The sequence below is a fragment of the Lygodium microphyllum genome, chromosome 5 (assembly GCF_053477565.2).
Source record: "Lygodium microphyllum isolate KBCC chromosome 5, Lygodium_microphyllum_v1.1.10, whole genome shotgun sequence".
NCBI classification, from domain to species: domain Eukaryota; kingdom Viridiplantae; phylum Streptophyta; class Polypodiopsida; order Schizaeales; family Lygodiaceae; genus Lygodium; species Lygodium microphyllum.
Window position 1 is genome coordinate 146864925 of NC_141139.1, and position 13950 is coordinate 146878874.

Below are 13950 nucleotides of genomic sequence, written 5' to 3' on the forward strand. Positions count from 1 at the left end.
TCTGACCATAGGCGAGTGTTACCTCCCTAGGTTTGTTTCGCCCCCTTAATTACACGTAGTTATGAAAGCGGGATTGGGACAGGAGGAGAATTCCGCGAGGAAGTGCGTCATGGAGTCGGTTAGGCTTCCTAAATCAAAAAGTAGAGCATCCTCGAAGGAGGTGGCGTTGGAATTGTAGATGACGGGGAAGTCATGCCTCCAATGGAGGGTGGCGACAAAATCCACACCTACCCTACGAGGATACGCCATGAATGTGGGGTCGTTTCTCTCGTAGGGTAGGGTGTTGCAAAATGCCATCCAGGCGAGCATGTTGGTATTGCATATTCGCCTTCCCTAGAGGGGTTGGCAGTCATAGCCCCTTATGGTGTGTGGCACTTTGTACACTTCGTCTTGCCAAAATTCTGCTTCCTCCATGCCCCACAGAGTGGGGGTCTTTGCCCTATCATCCAGCCATTTTTGGCCTAGTCGGCTGCCAGCCGTGATCACCTCCTCCATTACTTTGATCGGCAGGACCCTTCTTAGGTTGTTAGGCATAAGGAAGCTGAAAGAGAAAGGGTCCTTTTCGATTTCCTGCCGTTCCCAGACCACCAGCTCCGCGTGGAATTGCGTTGGGAGGTCATTGGGGCATGGTGGGAGGGATGTAGATGGCTGTACGACTGGCTTGGCTTGTAGCCTTTTCTTGGCTTCTTCCACTAATTTTTATCATTGCTCCTTGAGCGTGGCTTGTCTATCTAGGGGCGGGTCAAGTGGTTGCTATTCCTGATTGTGCGGCGAGGTGGGTTGTGGGATCACATCTTCCGCAAATCTATTCACGTTGACTTCAAATTCGGCTTCCTCTCCCTGTTGGTTTCCTTGTGGTGCTCTCTCTTCAAATCCTAGGGCATCTGCTTTCTGGGTGGTTAGGCCGGCCAACAATAGGTATTTTCGTTGCTCGTCTAGGCTCAGCCTAACCTCCACAGGTTGGGGTGGCAATTGTAGTCCTGCGTGTAGGGCTCTTCGTGCAATGTTGAGCTTTCTTTGTGCCACCTCCAATGTTTCTCTCTCCTCTGAGCGGGTAGTGTCCCTGATGGTGTCGAGGAAGACTTTTTGTTGGGCATTGAAGGCTACTTGGGTGGCTTCGCCTTGCTCTCTGCAATGGTCTTTTCCTTTTCTACCAGAGCGAGGCACTGTGCCAGTGTCTTCACCCTCTTTTCATTATGCACCGCCCACTCCTTTGCCTTCTTGTTCATGTCCTCCATGCTCTCCCCTTGCTTCAGGTTCAGTATCATGAGCCTTTGCTCTTGGTGCTCCAATTTCTTGATCAGCCTCTCCTGTTCTTCTCTTTCCACGTTCAACTGATCGGTTAGGCGCTCAATCTCTTCTTGCTGCTCCTCCATGTCCTGCTTTATTTTCTCGTCCCTAGCGTTGAGCTCAGCCATGAGCTCTTCAACTTTAGCAGTTTTTGTAATGAGCTCCTGGTATTGCATTGTCAAGAGCTTATGTTCTCTTTGCATCTTCACCAGCTCCTGTGTTTCATTCTCGAGCTGCTGTCTCTAGTGCTCCTCTCTATCATCCTTAGCCTTTATTTCCTACTTGAGATCTACGATCTCTCTTTGTTTCATGGCTATCATCCTCATTTTGTCAAGCTGGAAGGTGGCTATTGATTCCTGCTCAGCTGCCAACTCAGCCACCGCTACCTTGCGTTCCTCCTTAGCTCTCTCCAACTGCGAGAGTAGCTTGGCGACGTATTCGTCGTAATTAGCTGGCGGCGTCATCGTTGTTTGGATGGGTGTTGTTGAGTCCTCCACCTTTTTTCACTTGGGATCTTGCCTAGACTTTGCGTCTGTGGCCGGCCGCTTTTGTCCTGTAGCCGTAGTTTCAGTGCTTGTCCCTTGGGCTATCTCCTTGTTGATGAAATACTACATCCAAGCCACAAGATTTGATACATCTGTACTGGTGGGGATGTTGGGAGTGATGGTGGTTGGCTCGGTGGGAGGCACCAATAGAGTAGGAATTGGGTGGATCGGGGCCTTGCCCTTGCCCTCAGTGACGACGGGCGGCACAATCTTCGGCACCTGTGTGCTTGACCCAGGCCTTTCTTTTCTATGTGGGCTCAAACTCCCCAATTCATCAGCTCTGCATTGTTGTTCTATGGACCGGCGTGTAGCTTCAGCCAGGTCCTCCTCCTCCTTTCTTCTTAGTTCTTCCTCTTCTTCATCAGCCTTTCTTCGCCTTTCCTCTTCTGATTTTCTCTGCTACTCCTTCTTTTTCTATTTTTCTTCCTTTTCCTTTCCTTTTCTCTCCTTTGTCTCCTGCTTTGATGCCTTCTTAGCCTTTTGTAATTGCTCCCTTTCCTTTTCTTCTTCCTGTTTTTTCTTCTTCTCCCTCTCTTTGGCCTCCCTAAGGGACTCTCTCTTGGCCTTCTCAAAGTCTTCTTTCTCTTTCATGCGGCCCTCGTCATCCTTTTTCTTTTTCTTTTGTGCTACCTTCTTCTTGGCCTCCTTGACTTGCTTTTTACTATTCTGTTCCTCCCCTTCTTCCTTGGTCTTAGTCCTATCACTGGACCTCTCCTAGTATTGATGAGGAGGTGATCTGTCTGGTGTTTCCCCCTCCCCCTCTTCTGCCTCCTGCGCCTCCTTCACAACCTCCTAGATAAGTGCCGTTAAGACACCTCCATACCCAATGTAAGAGGCCTTGGATGAAGCTTTCTTCCTCTCTGTAGCCTTGGAGGCTGGAGACCCTCCACTTCTTGGCACACTTCCTAAAGTCAATGCTTTGGCTGCCTGGTTGATAGTCTTTCATACATACCCATTCCAGTCAATTTCGTTTGGCGTGTGGGCCGCTACGTTCTCCAGCACGGGTACACTGATTCGATGCATCAGGGAGTTGTAGCGTTGGTTGGAGAAGAGGACATGTACTAGCTTTGCTTGCAGCCTAGCTTCTATGTTGGGGATGTCTAGGATGCTAATGCCGTCATTGGTGAGTACCTCCTCCTTTTTCATTTTCAGCATCGTATAGACATTCCTCTTCTGTTTTCTTTTCATCTTTGGCTCCAACCCCAACGCCTTCTCTACCAAGGCTGGGTCTAAACGGACCTGCACCTACTTGACACTTTCTCCTCTACCCACCGCCACTGTGCCGCATTCTTGGTTTGGGTCATAAGATTTGAGGAACTCTACACACTTCAGGTGGTCCGGCTCCTGTGAGAATTTTTCAAGGTACTTGTTGAGGTTACATTGCTCGACCACCCTCCTAGCTGCTTCCTCCCTAGCCACCACAACTTCTATGTTGCGGATGGTTCGAAACTTAAGCTAGCCAAAGGCGCGGTTTTCTCGGTGGATGTGATATTGCTCTCTCTACTCGTCTGTGAATGGGAGTCAGTGGGCGCGGTCTTGCTGCGACATCTTTTGTTCCTGTCATAAACCGTAATTTTCATTAGTGCTTGCAACATAATAATTTGCTGAAAAAGAAAAACTCTATGCTTTTGAATGAATTCATTAAGATCCAATGCAGATTCTCCTGTTCAGACTTTGACTTTTTGCCCTTTACTTTAAAATTTCCATGCCCTTTTCCTACCCCATCTATTTTTTATAATATATGGCTATGTGTTTGACTAACTTTGATTTGATTTACTGATTTTGATTTGATTCACCTTACCCCCTCCCCTTCTAGCTTGAGAAGAATCCTTCCTAGGATTTAGGGTCAAAAGGTTAAGGGCTTTCGGCATGGAGGTGTAGGGGTTACTTGTGAAGGAGCCAAGTATAGAAATTGGGATTGTATTCCAAATGGGCTTCACGGTCTAGGTCAAAGGGTTTAATCCCCACTTGGGTGATGTATGTGAGAACATCGGTTAGGAAGTCACCCGAGTTGACTCGGCTAGTAATGTGTAACTCCTCCTCGGTCAACAAGCAGTCGAGGTAGGGGTGTCCTTTGATGTGTTCTTCTATAGGACGGCCCCGCAGAGTGGTTAACACTCGATATGAGGTTGGCACGACATATGTGGGGTCGTACTCCGCGGTTTTGATAGCGCGGCGCTGCTCAGCGTTGGTCATTATTCGACATCCTTTAACTTCCCATTGCAACCTAAGAGCGTACCAATGCCTTAAGAATTGGGATTCCGTCTCGGCAAGTCTTGACAGCTCTACAACTTCTTGGTCAGTGATGGCAGAAGTGGTTCGATGATCATATGACGTGATGAGGCATAGTTTGATTGCTTGCTCTTTGGAGATCTCATTGCTGAGTAATTTAGTAGCGGAGGTAGCCGCTTTTGCAAATGCGAATTCAAACGTTTCCCAAGAACAAGGCATCGTTTGAACTTCGGTTGCAAAGGATTCGTCCAATAGGCCTAAGTCCAGGCGATCGTAGCTCAGAGCTAGTGACACAAAAGTGGCGTCCAGTCGCTTAATGCAATCCACCATGTCATCTCCTGTTTCTTCAGCTAAATCAGTGGCTAGTGTGAGAAAGGATTTTCTCTCGTAAGAGGGCCTAAGGCCTGTGGTGGGTGGTTGGGGTTTGGTAGGACTTGAGCCTTTGGCAATGAAAAGTTGCGGTGGTGAGCGTTCTTGAGCTTGCGATTGGGTTGCTGGGACTATGGTTGGGTTAGCAGCAGCCTCGAGTGACGGCCTGTTGCTTCCAGGATGGATTTGGGGAGTCGGATCAACTCTGGCGGGTGTTGACTCTTGTGACAGCAGTTGTCGCTTGGGTTGATAGGCTTGGGTGACTCTCTTGGGTTCGTGCGTGGATGAACTTGATGGTTGCGGGTCAGGGAAGCTCTGTAGCTTGTGGTTTTGACGTTCTATGGTTTTTGGGACGATCAACCTTGAGGCCGGCATACGAGTGGTGCCTCTGGCCGTGTGGGCCTTAGGTATCCATAGCCAAGCATTGCCCTCATAGTAGCCTTGTGCGTGCAAGAGGGCCTTGGGGACCCATCTTTGATGACTGATTACACGTCTATTCCTATAACTACGTTTGGGCCTCCTAGGTTTAGAGTTTCTGGTCTTATGAGGGTAGGAGCGCCGACTCCTAGGTGGCTATTGCGGCTATTTAGGCATCCATTGAAGGCGAGGCTGTGGGGCCTTAGCTTTGGCTACTATAGGTTGCGGTCTATGAAACTCGGGGAGTGGCGGCCGCGTACTATCCCCCTCCTTAGACTTGACTACATATGTTTCTATTGGTGGCTTTGTGGCCTGGGATGAGGTTACACAGCCTTTGTTGAAAGCTGTAACAACGCGAACGTTGCCTATTGCGAGGTGGATGCGCTGCGACGCGTAGTCAACATTGCAGTGGGTTTGCTTTTTGAAGGTTTGCCCCAGCAGTGACTCTATATCTGCGTTTTTAGCATTTGGTAACATGTAAAAAATCATTTGAACAGTCTCAGACTTGATAGAAACGACTGCTTTGCACTTGCCAAGTAGTGCGTATGAATGGGTCCCATATGGGCTTAATTTGGCAGTGGTGGGTTGAAGTTGTGGTTTGCCAAGTTGAGTCCAATGATCGTGGGTTAAGACATTGAAGTCTGCTCCCTCGTCGATCAAGGCGTTGAAAGCACATGTTTGTTTTGCCGTGACCATGATACGGAGGTATGCGGGTTCTACGGCTTCCTCATCCTCGTCGTCGATTTCAGTGATTGTGGCTACTCGTACTTTGACAGGCGGTTCTAACATCGGTGGCTCATGCAAAGGATGCGTAGGAGGGTAGTACTTCTTGATACGACTGCCATTGAAGAAGCCTATTCCTTCACCATTTAGGGTCTCAAGTTCGACATTGCCTGTTTGGCTGATTGCATGAACTTTGAAGGGTCCAAGACCTCTAAATTTCATTTTTTGCTTATGCCCCTTAAGTGAGTAGAGGAGCACTAAGTCACCTTGTTCGAACTCGCGCTGCTTGACATGCTGGTCAAACCAGCTCTTGCGTCGGGCTTTCTCACAGATCAGCGCATGGGTGGCTAGAAGATGAGTCTTCGAGAGGTGTTCGAGTTCAACTAGGCGTTGTGTCCATGCCTCCTTTCCTTTCCATCATTCTTGAAGCGCTATTCTCAGGCTAGGAACGAAGAATTCTAATGGTAGAATTGCTTCTGTTCCATATGTCAGCCTAAAGGGGGTTTGACCGATAGCCATTTTATAAGCTGTGCGGTAAGCCCACAAGGCTGCCATCAGCTTGTTGTCCCAGTCACTGCGTGAAGGAGAGACAACCTTGGTTAGGACATTGACAAGAATCTTATTCATTGATTCGGCCTGGCCGTTTGCCTGAGGGTAGTATGGCAAGGATTTGCGATGGATAATGAGGAAGGTGGACATGAGATGCGCGATCACTTCATTGATGAAGTGCGTGCCTTGGTCACTGACTAGTTCGATGGGGCAACCGAATCGTGAAATCACTTGATCCCATAAGAACTTAGCTGTCGTTCTAGCGTCGTTTTTTCGTGCTGCTCTCACTTTTGCCCATTTAGTAAGGTAATCCATGGCCACAATGATGTACTTGGCTTGCAAATACTGTGCCGCAGGACTGATGGGTCCAATGAAACCAATTTCCCATTTTTGGAAGGGTTGTCGAGCAATAACTGGGATTAATCCCATTTGGTCCTTGCGAATTGGGACCTTCATCCGCTGGCACTCGTCACAGTGCTTGACAAGTTGTGCTGCGTCGCGAAAAAGCGTGGGCCACCACAGTTGAGACTGCAACACTTTTTGTGCTGTCGTGTCTCTGCTAAAGTGCCCTCTGGCAATGCCACCGTGCGCTTTTGAGAGCACATCGTGCATCTCATATTTGCATACGCATCTGCGCAACAATTTGTCTTGCCCCAGCCTATAGAGTTGGCCTGCTATCAGCTGATAGGCTGGATCTTAAGGATTAATCGCCTAAGTCGGGCTTTTTCTATCGGTCGGTCAAGCAGTCTGTGCTCAAGCACTTGGACTATGTCATCTACCCAATATGGCGTTAGATCAACCTTAAATAGCTCTCTCTCGCTGGAAAGGTTAAACAGATGGGCGTCGGGCAATTCATCAACAACACCTTGTCCAGCAGCTTCTCCAGTGGGAATGCGTGATATGTGATCAGCCATGTAATGCTGTTTTCCCTTCCGTACCACCACGGAGAAGTCGAAATCTAAAAGCAGAAGGAGCCATCGAGCTATGTGTCCTGTAGCGCAAGGTTTGTTTACTAGATAGAGCAAGGCTTGATGGTCCACGAAGAAGGTGAAGGGTGTTGCCAAAAGATAATGCCAAAATTTCTTCATAGCGAATACCATGGCTAATCCCTCTCTTTTCATTGTCGAGTAGTTCATTTCCGTCTCAGTGAGTTGTCTGCTAGCAAAGCTCATTTGATAGTCTAAATTGTGTTTGCCAGGTTGGCACAACACTGGCCCCATGGCAAACTTAGAAGCATCGATATGCATGTGGAAGGTAATCGTCCAATCTAGGCCTCGTAGGATTGGTGCTCTAGTTAGAGCCTTCTTCAACTCTTCGTATGCCCGTTGGCATGCTTCGGTCCATTTGAAGACAATAAGCAGCTTGTACAAGGGTCTGGCGATCAACGCATAATTTAGTACAAACCGTCGATAGTATCCAGTATGGCCTAGGAAGCGTTGAACTCCCTTGTGGTTGTTTGGGGGTGGAAGGTCAACAATGACCCTGGCCTTCAAGAAGTCAGTGGCAATGCCGTTCTTCGACACCACATGCCCTAGGATGCATCCATGCTTCACCCAAAACTGGCACTTTAAGGGGTTCAAGGAGAGATGATATAAGCGACACCGCTCGGAGTTTGTCTAGGTGTTCAATCTAGGTCGAGTGGACACAGAGGTCGTCGACAAAGACTTCTAACTCCTCGTGAAGCATGTCCTTAAAGATGGTGCACATGAGGCGTTGGAAAGTGGCAGGGGCATTAGTCAACCCGAAGGGCATGACTATGTAAGCAAAGATGCCCCACTCAGTGGCGAAGGCAAGTCCGCAGGATGCACTTGCACCTAGTTGTACCCTGAGAAGCCGTCCAGAAAACTGTAGGCTTCCTTGCCTGCCACTCTCTCAAGCATGTGCTCGGTGTACGTCAATGGATAGTTGTCCCTCTTGGTAGCAACGTTTACCTTCTTGTAATTGATACACACTCAGATTTTTCCATTCTTCTTCATCATGATGACTATGGGCGATACCCAGTCTATGTGCTCAATTCCGTAAATGAATCTTGCTCTCATCAGCTTATCAATCTCTTCCATGACAGCATGAGCATGTTTTGGATTCATAGGGTACGGTCGCTGGTTGACCGGCGTTGCGTCTGGCATCATGGGTATGTTGTGAGTCACGACACTCGGATCTACCCCCTTAAGCTCTTGTAAGGACCAGGCAAACACGTCTATGTACTCTCAAGAGAGCGACAAGACTCGTTTCTTCCTCATTAGTCAAGTCATCGGCAATGAAGATTGGTTAGGGTGTTTTCCCTTCCTGGGCTAGGTCCACCTCTTTGACCTTGGCTAGTCCCTCGATTGATTCGCTCGTCAACGCTTGACGTTTGGCACTTAATAGAACTACCACCCTATCCCCTTTTTTGAATTTTGTAAATCGTTTAGGGAGGTCCTGCGGTTTTCACTATTCTGTTGTTTGTGTATCCCTGGGTTGTTTTGCCTTTTCCTGCCTTGATCGTCTGTGCCTCAGGTGGACGGGTAGGTCCCCCTTGGTGCATCTGGTTGTGGGCGGCCTAGGGATTTCTAGATCACTATCCGAACTAACCTCCGATCCAGAGTTGAGCGAACCCTTCATCTTTGCTAGAAGAGGTGGTCTCCCCTGGTGGGCACAGTTCAGATGGTGATTCAGTCCTAAGCATTGATGTCATTCCTGACTGGGCTAGGCCTGCTTGCTCAAGGTCTATGGCTCCTACATGTTCCAACCAGGCACGATCACATTCCACACGCATGACTCCTCGCTCCATCCTAAAAATACTCTTTTTCTGTGGCTTGGAGTCTGCGCGTATTTGCTCTATTTCTTGTCCTTCAGTGTCGTATTTCACGGTATCTATTTCACCCTCACTTTCATCACTGAAGGATTGGCAGTCTTCATATTCGTCGTTAGAATTCTCTTCATTAGGCTGCTCTTCATCTCCTAGGGCTTGGTATATCTCTGGTCGTTGGTCAGGAACCAAGGCCCAGTTATACATGAGGTTTATGTAATTCACTCTGGTCCATTGCCACTTGGATTCATCTAAGAGATCCTGGAGTGGTTTGAAATTTGCAGCTGGATTGCCAGGTAGCTTGTTTGTTAGGTATTCCAGTATCTCCTAGAGTTCTCTTTTGTTGGTTGGGACCTAGAAGTTGATGAGCTTCGGTTTTCCACAAAGGCTTCCTGCCATCATGCAGACTTGTATGGAGGGTGTGTCGTTAGCCTTGCCGATTGTTTTGATGGCTTGCTCATATGCCTCACGATCAGAGAACAACAGGTCAATTGTAGCAAGGACATGTATCCAATCCCACTCGTCCTCTGGGCATGTGATATACTTGGTCAAGGGCCCATAGGAGTTCTTGACCTGAGCATTATCCTTGAGCATAGCAGAGATGGCACCTAAGTTGACTGGTGAGGTCTTCCAGGTGTCCATGTCTACTCTCACGGCGTCCGTCTTATTGCCAAGGAATATCAAGCCGTTACCCCAATCTTCGATGACTCTAGCATTGCGCATCCAGGGTCGGCCTAATAGGATGTCGTAGTCCACTCCCTTCATGACTATAAAGTCAACGGAGAACTAGACACCTGCGATCTTCACTGGCCAATTCTTAAGCACCCCGAATGGCTTGACTCTCATACCGTTTGCTAGTGTGACATTAAACCTAGTAGTCTCAACGGGTGGGTTTCCCCAAATCTGAAGCATTGCGTGGGTAAGCACACTAACCCTAGTCCCCGTGTCCACGATTCCCTTCCTAATTGTATCGCCTAGGGCTAAAATCCGTAAGACCGCATGCATCTCGGAACCTTCCTAGAAGGCATTGACGTGCAAGGATTTAGGCATAGAGTGCAGCGTCAAACTCGGTATTTGCATCTCTGCATTATGGTCATGAGGGTTTGCCGTGACTTGCTCTTGTGATCCTTCAACCCACTACTTAAGATCTTGCTATAGGGTGGGGTGCTGCCTAAGCAGATCTCCCAGGCTAAGTGTTACAAGGGTAGTTACCAATGTGGTCAGGAGATCGTTGGGTGTTCGTCTCTCTCCTAGCCTGGATCATCCTGACTTGTGGCCATGACTGAACCTCGGCCCTGTAGCGCTGAGACTTGGCCTTAGCGACACTGCTTATGGTGCAGTTACTTCTCTCGACTTTGGTTGTGGAGGCGGGGTTGGCGTACTTATGCTGGAGACATCATCGATCTCGTCCTCTATGATAGGCTCAGCGTCTTTTAGATGCTCTTGGGCTTCCTTCACCCATTCCTTCACCTTTTCTATGCCCTCTATATCGCTTCGGATGCGGGTATTCCCTTACCTTAGCGCTTCCCTTTTCGGCCGTCTTAGGGGTTGACATCTTTGCCTGTGCGTCAGAGACCTTCTTTCCAGTAGGCAGAGTTGTATCACTCTCCGTTTTTAGTGCGATTTTAGCTTTCGACCTCTTCCTCCTCCGTCTACGGCTCTTCTTCCCTATCGAGGCTACATCGAGATTGCTAGCTCCTTGCAGAGAGATGCCGGCCTGCTTCGTTTGGGCACAAGTCATGACCCGCAATGGGATATGCATGGCCTCCCCATCGTGGTTCTCGACACGAAACAGCCCCAATGGGATAGATGACTCGTTGGCTGAGCTAGACGATGGCTTTCGCCTTGGGCAATCGACAAAGAGATGGGTGATTTCGCACTCAGCACACCTTTGGTCAGCCTTGTCTCTGTTTTGTTGCTCCCTTTCAGGGCAGTGTGATGAGACATGACCTGGGTGACCACAAGTCCAACAGGTGATTGGATCCTGCGTCTGCCCTTCTGGGCCTTTACCTTGTCCTCTTCCTAACGCCATCACCGATACGGGGCGATAATCCATGAGGATAGCGTTGCCCTCATCGTCATGCGAGATGTAAGGGTATAAGTAAGCTTCTTCCTCATTTAGTTCCTCCACATAGTGGACAAGAGCGTCACTCGGTGGATGGGTTATGTAAGGACCAGGTGGTCTAGGAATGCCTGTAGGATTTATTTCCATCCTAGGGACAGCCGGCTTAATGTCATTAGGCACAGGGAGGGCCAATGGGGCTCCCCTTCCGAAAAATGGCTGCGGCTTGTTTGCTGGGTAAGGTTGGCTGTATGGTTGTGAGTATGGAAGTCTTCTTGGCAACCTACAATGTGCGACGTCATGACCAAACCTACCGCAATTAGCGCAAGGTCTTGACCTAGGGTCTTGACACTCGGCTGGCAAGTGGTTTCTGCCATAGTACACGCATTGGACGTGTGGGCGTGTTGGTCGTCTCAACATGTCTTGCAACTTGGCTAGTTCCATCTTAACGTCAGCCAAGTCTTGGTTCGTCTCGGTGGTTTTTCCCTTGTCCTGGGATGATGAGACTGATCGCTCACTCGAGGCTGACGCTCTCTTTGAGCTTTGCGAGTTGGTCTCTTCTAGGTTTGCCCTTCTGGAGCTCCGCTCCTTCAGCTGATCGTCAACTTGAATGGCTTCCTCAAAGACCCTAGCTAGTGCGTCCCGCTACAAGCTCGAATTGCCTGCCAAAGCCTTATATAGTTCCTCGTTCTGAATCCTGCTGATGAATACAGTTGATACTGCCCTTTCAGTCGGCCGCTCTCCAGTAGGGATTCTCTTGAAGAGACTCCGCACATGGGTCACGTAATCGCGAATGTCCTCCTTCTCTTTCTGCTTGACGTTCATCAAGCATACTAGTAGATTATCGGAGTATCCGGGCTCGGCAAACCTCTTAATGAAGAGATCCTTGAGACCATCGAAGTTGGCTCACTCTTCGTTATCTAAGTTCGTATACCACATCCTACCCTTGTCGCCCAAGCAAAGCCGAACGCTTGAGAGCGTTGAGTTAGGTTGTTGAGGCCGTTGGATTCGCAGACTTGCTCGAACTACTCAACAAAGCTGTATGGATCGTCATGGGGTTGATACTTATCGAGTTTCTTGGCAATAATAGGGATTTTAGACTGGCTATTCGAGCCCTGGTTTACTCCTAATCCTGCGAGTAGCGATGTCGCTAGAGCCATGATACTTTGCTCTGTAGCCGTGTTATCGAGCAGCCACTTCATGAGAAGCTCACTCAGCGTTAAGTCTCCTTCCAGTTCTCTCTCATGGTCCGTTTGATTTCTGCTAGCTAGGTTCAGTACCCGCTGCACCTCTCGCAACTCCATGCTTTGCCTTTGGCTCCTAGCCTATTGATCCCTGTTGTATTAAGCCATGCTTTGCAATGCTTTGTGGGCCATCTTTCTCTCCTCTTCTAGGTCTGTGATGATAGTGTCTACTATCCTACCGTGGTGCTCATACCGATCATGAGCGTCATAACTACTGACCAGCTGAATAGCATCTGGAAAGGCTCCTAAGTTGAATTCCTCATTAGATCTGCAGCCTGAACTTTCTTCTGCCATTGTCGAGTTATCGTGCTCCACCAAGCTATCGATCAGGTTCAGTAGACTTGTCAAATCCACTTCCTTGGCGTCCCTTGCTTGGTCCTACTTTTGCGCATTGATGGTTTGTCTATGGCTTGGGTTCTCTCCTACTGGTGGGCTCCTTGAGTGGTTTATCTGGGTGAGTTCCTTCAGTTATTGAATACAATCCTCAATTTATGGCTACTCAATGTGTGTGTCTTTTCCTGTGCACTTGTGCTCAATCAGGCTTTCAATTTCCTTAAGTGTACTTCAAGTGCGAAAACTCAAGGTGAGTGCAGCAACCAATTTCTAGGCGTCTTACGCACTCTCGTGTTGTTTCGGGTCTAATAGCTTGTTGGTCAATTTTCTGGCCGTCTTGGCAGGTTTAGGGTTTCTATAATATGTTGCCTCGTTCGTTTTTGGTCCAATCAGGCTTTGCAACTCAGTGGTTTGCGTCTAAGCCTTTGGGTCTCGTAACTGCCTACTTCTAGCTGCTAAGCGGTGGTGCCCTACGATTTTGCCTATTCTGTGTGCCAGAATCAAGTTCTGAGCGTCCTAAGGGCTTTTGACAGTTTGCGTTGCTGAGTTCTAGCTGGGTCAAGTCAAATTTCTAAAAATTTGGTAAAAATCTACACTTGGCCCAACTGGTCCGAATTGTAGGGTCCGAGTGGGTCACTTGGATGCCGGGGCGCATGGGCCGAGGGCCGAATTTGTGACTTGGACAGGGTGGGCTCAGATGGGCCAAGGAGCAGACTCGGACGACGTCACTTGGACAGATTGGCTCAGACAAACCGAGTGGTTAATTCGGATGAGGTTACTCAGAGGGCCGAGGCAATCTGTCTGAGGGAAGTGGGCCGAGGGTCGAATTTGACACGTGGCAAAGGGCCAAATTTGTCCACGGTCTGAATGGTAGACTTGGATGGGCCGAATAGGTTTGGGCCGAGTGGGCCGATTAGGGTTTTGGCCGATGGGCCGAATGGTAGCGAGGGCCGATTCTGGGACTCGGCCCAAAAGTGACTGTTCGGACGGGCCGAGCGCGGCGCACGTCAACAGCGCGAGTTTGATTTCGATCGTTCCTTGTGATTTACTCAATCGTATCAAGCACAAACCTCCAGATCCTACCTAAGGGGGTAAGGGAAGGGATTCATATACCTGGATAGAGTGGTGGGCTCGTCGTTGGTGTGATCTAATCGAATCGTGCAATAGCTCTCTCTCTCTCTCTCTCTCTCTCTCTCTTTCACACTAAAATAGTTGCAAATGAGTCCTCCCTTGGCCTCTTGGCTCTTATACCCCTTCCCGGGTATGGTGTTGATGCCCCCAATCACTCACTTGCCGATCTTAGGCATCACAAGTGAGGTTTTTGCATTTTTTGCACGATTTTTGCCCTGTTTTGCCATGTTTTGCAATAGTAAATCCTACCCTTCTCCGGTGCGATTT